We start from the raw sequence: 9,392 nt of genomic DNA, 5'->3' as shown, positions 1-9,392 counted from the left end.
TGATTTTATTTTGAATATTGTGGTACAAATTGTAAATATTTTGTAATAATAGGCCAATTACTTCTATACTTGGCAATCATTTTTAAATTTGAGTTTTGTTTAGATGTTTATAACTAGGTGGGTTTTTGTCTAGGAAATAAAAGTTGCAAGGATCAATATCCAAAAAACCCTAAATATAAAGACATTTTTTATGCGAACGGTTTTAAAAAAATACAACTTTCCAATTGACTAACCAAAATTAGTAATAAATTAATGCTAAAGAGGTCAACTTTTTTGACCAGTTTTTGTAGACCACATGAAGTGACAGGTAATGGTTCCAGTCTTCTTTAAATTATTAAAAAAATGAGCTCAACCATCAATTGCCATATCATGTGGTGTACAAAAGATGGTCTAAAAATTTGGTATCTCCAGCATTTTCTTTATTAATAGCATTTTCAAAAAAATTGGTTTCTGTCAGATCTAATTTGCACACTTCTGCAGACGGAGGCAAAATCCAATCGAAATTGCCAATAATCTCCGATGATGGGAGAATAGTAGGCTTAGCAATTCCTAACACGACACGAAATTAACAGGTTCGGGTCAACACGATAACAAATCGGGTCGTTATCGGATAACTCAATAAGCACCTGTTAAGATAACGGGTTGGTTCAGATATACACGTAAGTAAAACAATACATGTAACATCCCACATCGCCCAGGGGAGTGGATCTTATAAGCCTTATGAGTATATTCTCATATCTACCTCGCACGAGGCCTTTTGGGAGCTCACTGGTTTCGGGTTCCATCAGAACTTCGAAGTTAAGCGATTTCGGGCGAGAGCATTCCCATGATGGGTGACACACTAGGAAGTTCTCGTGTGAGTTCCCAAAAACAAAACCGTGAGGGTGTGGTAGGGGCCCAAAGTGGACAATATCGTGCTACGGTGGAGTCGTGTCTGGGATGTGATGGGGGCCCGGGTTGGGATGTGACAATTTGGTATCAGAGCTAATCCAGGGTCGGAAGTGTGCCGACGAGGACGTCGGGCCCCTAAGGGGGGTGAATTATAACATCCCACATCACCCAGATAAGTGGATCATGTAAGCCTTATATGTATATTCCCATATCTACCTAGCACGAGACCTTTTTGGGAGCTCACTGACTTCAGGTTCCATCTGAACTTCGAAGTTAAGCGAGTTCGGGCGAGAGTATTCCTAGGATGGGTGACCCACTGGGTAGTTCTCATGTGAGTTCCTAGAAACAAAACCGTGAGGGTGTGGTAGAAGCCCAAAGTGGACAATATCATACTACGGTAGAGTCGAGCCCGGGATGTGGTTGGGGCCCGAGCCGGGATGTGACAATACACGATAAGCAAAATATTAGTTTTATAATTTTATAACCCTAAAAAAATACTATAATAATGTGACATCCCACATCGCCCAGGGGAGTGGTCCTTATATGTATATTTTCATCTCTACCTAGCACGAGACATTTTGGGAGCTCATTGGCTTCAGGTTCCATAGGAACTCTGAAGTTAAGCAAAAAGGGGGCTAGAGCAATCCCATGATGGGTGGCCCACTGGGAAGTTGCTAGTGAGTTTCCAAAAACAAAACCGTGAGGGAATGGTAAGCCCAAAGCGGACAATATCATATATATGTATATATTATATTTTCTGGGAAATATACAGGTTTTACGGCAAGGGGTTATAACTTTGTTTATGAAATGATTTTTGAAAAGCATTGTTTTTGCCCACTCACGCATTCTGTTTTGCGCCCCTCCAGGTTCTAGTTGGCTAGCACTTTTGGTGGCTCCCTAGGCTTATCTGACAGATTGTCACCAGTATAGGACCATCTTTGGGTGTGTTTATTTAGTGTTGTTTCCCTCTGACTGCACTAGGTCATCCGTGCTCTGAACTTTGTTTTCACACTTACACTTGCACATGTATGTTATTTACTTTGTGTATAGCTAGGTTCATTTTTATTCGTACTTTTATTATTATTTCTTAGCTTCCGTACTGTGCACATGGTTACGTCACTTCCACGTGACGGCCAGCATGCCCTGATCTCGGTTTTTAGCGGTATAAAATTGTTAAATTAAAATATATAATTATTTGTCACATCCTGGCCCGGAGCGGGCCCGGGAAGTGGTCCGCCCAGGGCCCCACTTCACCACCGTAACACGATATTGTCCACTTTGGGCTTACCATTCCCTCACAGTTTTGTTTTTGGGAACTCACGAGCAACTTCCCAATGGGTCACCCATCATGGGATTGCTCTAGTCCCATTCTTTCTTAACTTCGAAGTTCCTACGAAATCCGAAGCCAATGAGCTCCCAAAATGCCTCGTGCTAGGTAGGGATGGGAATATACATATAAGGATCACTCCCCTAGGTGATATGGGATGTCACAATCCACCTCCTTAGGGGCCCGATATCCTCGTCGACACACCACGGCCAAGATTAGGCTCTGATACCAAATTGTCACATCCCGGCCCGGAGCGGACCACTTCCCGGGCCCGCTCCACCACCGTAGCACGATATTGTCAACTTTGGGCTTACCATTCCTTCACGGTTTTGTTTTTGGGAACTCACGAGCAACTTCCCAGTGGGTCACCCATCATGGGATTACTCTAGCCCTCTTCTCGCTTAACTTCGGAGTTCCTACGGAACTTGAAACCAGTGAGCTCCCAAAAGGCCTCGTGCTAGGTATGGATGAGAGTATACATATAAGGATCACTTCCCTGGGCAATGTGGGATGTCACAATTTGATCGGCTTAAATATAAATACCATTCAATTTCTTAAATGGTATACGTACAAAATAAATAAATTTAAATCTACTTAATATATATATACACACACACCATTGAACTTGATGGGATACAAATTCTACAAAACTAATTTCAACGATCCAACCGTCAAGCTTGTTTGTATATGCTTCGAGATCGCATCAACAAAAAATCGCAAAAAAAAAAATATTTAGAGATCAAGTAACGGGACAAAACCTTTTTACTATTATCATCAAAAAATCACGATTTAACGGTTATTTTAACTCCGATTGTGATGATTTTTTACAGCTACACTCCTTGACCCTATATGAATACAATTAATGAACTTGATCTTCAATTTAAAATATTTACACTAGTGGATACCACAAAATCTTATGTTATACTTAATAAAAGTATGAATAAACTCTTAAGTGTAAGTGAATCTATCGTTTTGATGGGACATACATTCTACAAAACTAATTTTAACGATCTAACCGTCAAACTTGTTAGTATATACTTCAAGATCGCATACGCTAAAAATGGAAGAAAAAAAAAATTCAAAGATCAAGTAATGGGATAAAACTTTTCGATGGTTATCAACAAAAAATCACGATTTAATGATTATTTTAACTCAGATTTTGATGATTTTTTATAGCTACACTCCTTGACCCTATACAAATACAATGAATGAACTTGATCTTCAATTTAAAATGTTTACATTGGTGGATACCACGAAATCTTATGTTATACTTAATGAAAGTATGAATAAACTCTTTAAGTGTTAGTGAATCTATTGTTTTGATGGGATACGCATTCTACGAAACTAATTTCAATGATCCAACCGTCAAACATGTTTGTATATACTTCGAGATCGCATAACCAAAAATTGCAAAAAACAAACATTCAGAGATCAAGTAACGGGACAAAATTTTTCAACGGTTATCAACGAAAAATCATTATTTGACAGTTATTTTAACTCCGATTTGGATGATTTTTTTACAGCTACACTCCTTGACCTTATATGAATACGATGAATGAACTTGATCTTCAATTTAAAATATTTGCACTAGTGGATACCACAAATCTTATATTATACTTAATGAAAGTATGAATAAACTCTTAAGGTGTTAGTGAATCTATTGTTTTGATGGGATAGGCATTCTACGAAACTAGTTTCAACGATCCAACCGTCAAACATGTTTGTATATACTTCAAGATCACATACACCACAAATTGAAAAAAACAAATAGTCAGAGATCAAGTAACGGGACAAAACTTTTCGACGGTTATCAACAAAAAATCACGATTTAACGGTTATTTTAACTCTGATTTTAATGATTTGTTATAGCTACATTCCTTGACCCTATATGAATACAATGAATGAATTCAATCTTCAATTTAAAATATTTACACTAGTGGATACCACAAAATCTTAATTATGTCATGATGATCGATGAAAATTGAGGATTTTGTAAAAGGAATAGCATGCAAGCTTTGAGTTCCATTGGCAAGGTTTAAACTTTTGGGAAAGGCTTCACAACCTTGAAAATAAAAACTCTTTTATTTTGCATATCCTTGCACATTTAATATTTTGTAATAGACTAGTAATGTATGGATGTTTGTTTATTAGACTCTTATTTTCGAGTGTAGATGTAGTACTTAAACGAAAAATGTGTTTTAATGTTTTGAAGTAATATTTATGTGGCAATGTGTGGTATGTGCAAATTTAAGAAGAAAAAAAATATATTTTTCTTAACGGGTCGGGTCACTTTACCCGTTGGGTAAAATGACCCAACCTGTTAAGGACCCGTTAAGATAACGGGTGTGACACGACACGACCCGTTAAGATAGCATGTGTTACGTGAAAACGACACAACATGACAGACACGACCCGTTTGCCAGGCCTAGAGAATAGGGTTGATTAGAAGGTGTGATTGAATCCAAATTGGACTACCAACACATCTCTTGAGTGGAGAATCAAATCATTGGTGTAATTCTAAGAAATAATGGTGTGATGTGAAATATATCGTGATCCATCCTTGACAAATAACCTATGACGGGGAGTTAAGGACTTCTCTATACACGTGTTTATTCATAGAAGGCGGCATATCTAAGAGACGAGTCTCTGCTAGGCAATGGAGAATATAAGAGAAATGTATCTTTACTTGTGATTGATCAAAGAATCTAAAGGAGTGTCCCTTAATAGATACTCAGGCTATAGTATTTATAGAGATCTTGAGAATCTTTATAGAGAGAATGATCCTAATTAAATTGGGAGACTATCTAGGAGATATAAGGAATAAGATATCCCATCCTCCTAGCATTACGTTGTCTGATCTCCAAGAGATTCTAGTTTGACTTGAATTAGGTTTTCCTTACTTGGGAAACAAGTAATATCTATAATAGGCTTAAGCCTAACTCGTCGGACTATGCTTCATGGGCTATGGGCATTCTGGTTCTTCTTGCCACTCAAGGTGCCATGTGTTATGGTCTCAAAAAATTATGGTCCTATAGTTGCCCCTAACTATGCTTCTAAGATTGCGCTCTGCTTTGAAGATGGATAGTTACCAATGAACCATCAGTGAAACATCCTAGAATAACTTTTCTAAAATACGCATTTGAATGACCTTCAAAATTCTTGTTGATCTAGATATGGCCAAGTTCAGTTAATCCTACTTTCTTATCCCTCAAATATTCGATCTTTCAGAATTCTATACCATATTGTAAACATTGGTCGAAGTTTTGGATGCATAGCTAAACACCTAGGTGCAAGGTGGAACGTGCATATATATTCTTAGAAGAACTTAGATGCCTTAGGGAATGTCTTGCGAAGTGTATTTTACTCAAGTCATTAAGCCTACTAAAGTCAAACACTTAGAACTTTTTATCCTTTACTTCCTAAACGTGAAATGTAGTTTAATCTGACAATCTTTTCGAAGTAAACCAACTTAGGAGTAACAAGTACTAGAGCGAAATACAAGTAGAATTGTAAGCCTGGGGGACAGAACTCGAAGATCCCTTAGTAATGTTGATTCGAAAAAACATCACCTCCTAAGCTTAGTGTTTATAAACATTTTAAGGGGTAATCGGAATACCACTTTACTCCGACACCTAGTACTAAACCCATGAGAAATCTTTTTGTCCCATGCTTGCTTTTATGTATTGATCGAACGAAGGATGAGAAAGTGACGAATCATATTTAGAATGACCTCCATATCTCAATTTCAGTCCAACATGTTTAAGCTACCTTGTTTGTTTATAACACTTTCAAAAGATTAATCAAGTGTTGTGAAAGATTGAACATAACTCTAATTTTGTTTGTTCTTTCACCTTGCCCAATTGTAGGTCTAAGTATTTTACGTGTCACCAAGAAGGGGTTTCCTTCCCAGATCGAATTGCGTGTCCATCCCTAGTGAATCTTAAACAAAAGTTTGTTCTTGACTTGGTCGCTTGCATGCAAGCCAGAAACACTTACGAAATCCTTTTGTCAAATCCTATGTATCGAACCTGAGCATTTCCGATCAAACTACACTTAGTTGCCTTGCATAAACATTTACGTGTATCGGAGCTGCATTGGAATAAAATCTTCTTGAAGATTTCTTAGTTTGGATGCCTCCTCCAGACTTGCATTAGACACATGGTACCGCTAAACGTACTTGACTTAGTGCACTGGTCTGAGATAGAAGTAATCGTAATCAGGGTCGGAGTTTAGAGCCACCCCTCAAATAATTTCTCGATCACCTTTGATTATTCCCTTGAATTATGTAGAGTCCATGTTTGAATATTAGAAGCCATAACCCTTAGGTTGTATAAACTTTTCAGATGTCAAATGGTGGGTTGGACTTCTAGAATTAGTGCCCATGTCCTTGTGTTTGTAGCCCACCTATTGTAATCGCGCTTAATATAGCTCGAGACTTCCAAGCTGTTAACTGAACACTAGGGAATGGGCAAAATAAGACTCTTCTGACACGATCACTTTGAATTATTGGACTTTCAATTATGAAGTGTGTTATTCTAGAATTTAGGGTATTCAATGTACCGAAAAGAATGGTGTAAGAAAGAACAAACAAAGTCACGCAAGAATCTAAACAGATCATTGCGGCATCCGATCCTAAATATGTATTTAATCATACATACAATTAAAAATAATCAAAAGTATTTATCTTTTGGAGTACTACCATGGTTTGGACCAAGGTTTTTCATCCGTCGGATGGACCTTCGAGTTATTTTCCTCATTCAATTTTGATGAAGCATTATGTGAGACCCTAAAATTTTAGAAGTGTTTTTATGAACTTTGGAGTACCTACGAATTTTACAATTTATAGTTCATTTTAAATGGGTGATAATTTTACTTGAGTTCAAAGATTATTTTGAGGTAAAAAGATGAAAGTGGACGTCATTAAGAGTTCGTAGCATTTTTTGGATTACCTTTTAGAACTAAGATGAATTTTTAAGGTGATTCACATGTTGGACCAATGAGTAAGGGACACATGGCAGCCACAAGTGATGGAATTAGCCACGTGTAGATCAATTTGACAGCCACCTTCCGCAAGAGAACCTAGTAGCTTATTCATGGTTATATATTGATAAGCTCCACCATGCTGCTAATTTATAAGAATTATCAAGAAGCCTTGTTACCAACTTTGCATGGCATGCTGATGACTAAGCTATGGACCATTTTAATACGTGTTGCATGCATGGAATAAGTTTCTCCCAAACCTACACGCAGTAGCTTGTTGAAGAACTAGATAGGTCCATTGGTTTTATCCTTGCCGTCACACCATCCAGTCGAATTACATTGGTAGCCGCCTTTTTACCCTATAAATAGGGACTTCATTCCTTTGGTTTTGGTTACCAACTGGTGCACGGGTTGGACCATGTGGTGAGATACATGGTTACATGCAAGCATGCATGTTAAGCCTTTGCAGGAGAAGAAAATTTCTATTAATCTTTTGAAATTTGTAATTTTCAATCCGGGTTTCCGATTGAGGAACGGTTTTCACCTACATGTTCAGTGAATCGAACTCAACATTCTAAGGTAAATTTTGAGGAATATTTATTTAGGTTTGAATAATTCGTTCAAATTGGGTTTATGACTAATTAGGTTTAAATCTTCAATTCAAGCTTGTATTGGTGAGGAATATTGATTGCTTGGCTTGGAGACCAAGTAGGGGGATCCTCACTTACCCTAGTTATGGAATTTTGTGCATGTATGTATATGTAAATATACCAATGCCTGTGAAAACTGCATATATTTGATGTGATAGAACCATGAGGAAAAATGATTTTATTTTATATCATGATATGCATGATTGTTTTATGCTACAAATTAAAGTGATGACTTGAGAGTGAAGGGGGCATAACGACCGCCTTAGGTTTCGATCCCCTAAACCTCCGAAGGGGCTATTATGAAGGTATTAGTACCGCTACCTTTCTAGGAGAGGTACTAGGATATCTAAGAGTAGAGCATTAAAGGACACTATCGTTACACCTTACCATTAGTATGTTCGTTCGGAATTGGTCCAGGTAAGGGGATAGTTGGTCATTAGATCGGTCATCAAGCATGGAGCGATTTATTGGGATCCCTGTTTTCTTTTTAAAAGGAAATTGTGTGAGCATACAATCTATATTCAAAACTAAACAAAGCTTTTGTTGTGCATCAATCATTTTCCTATAGTATATGAAGTGTCATATACTATTTTCAAATCTACCTGGGGTGGATTCCCTAAGGGGGAGCGATGAACGTTTGTGATGCTCACCCCAACTTTATTACAGGACCAGTGCACCTACAAATAGACATTCTGGACTAAAGTCGGGACAAGCGTTGTTTGTTACTTGTCAACTTCTCGGTCATTCATTGCCTCACCGTCTTGAAGGGATTTTTGTAGCCAAACTCAACGTTTTGCATTTTCAAATTGTACCAAAGAGTTGGTTTAGTACGATAATTACCTTAAACTCTTTGGCTTTGTTGTAGATTGTGAAGTTCTTTTCCTATGTAAAAATTTTATCAAAATTCAGTTACCCTTTTATTCTTCATTTTACCAAAATGATTTCCACTTCCATACTGCTTAAAAATATATTATTTTATTCCCCTCAAATAGCTTTACGTTCTATTAGGAATGTAGTGCTATAGTGTTGGATTTTAACACTATAGTATTGCGTTACTAATAGAGCGTGGTACTGTTACCTGCCCCTTTTTGGGGCGTGACACATTCAAGAATCCCATAAGATATCTAGGAATAGATATTGCATGGGAATCCAGATCGAACTTCTTCATGTATAGGAGTCCAGATCCATAACTGTCATGTGGTGTAGGAGTCATTTGGATTCATGAAATTTTTCTTCTTACTCCAGATAGCATGCCCTCTATCCTTTTCCTTTACAAGCTAGTGGTAGAAGAGGACAAGTGTGGAGTTGTCACGCAGTGCTTTGCTAGTGACATTAGTTTTTAGCTTGTCGGAGCGGACTTGCATTGGTTGGAACCCTTAGGTTAACCGTTAACTTGATCATGATTGTGTATATTTTGATCTCATAGGTTGTTACGGTGTGTTGTACATCGTTTGATATGAGTTAGGAGGAACAACTTGAGGAATTAGCAAAGAATTCCAATCTCCACTATAAGTGGTAAAACGACTTTTCACGTAACTCAGAAT

Source organism: the organism of the source record quoted next, unplaced genomic scaffold, assembly GCF_019419815.1.
Source record: "Pyrus x bretschneideri cultivar Hongxiangsu unplaced genomic scaffold, Pyrus_bretschneideri_v1 Contig76, whole genome shotgun sequence".
NCBI classification, from domain to species: Eukaryota; Viridiplantae; Streptophyta; class Magnoliopsida; order Rosales; family Rosaceae; genus Pyrus; species Pyrus x bretschneideri.
The sequence above is the reverse complement of the archived record's forward strand: the minus strand, read 5'-3'. Positions refer to the sequence as shown.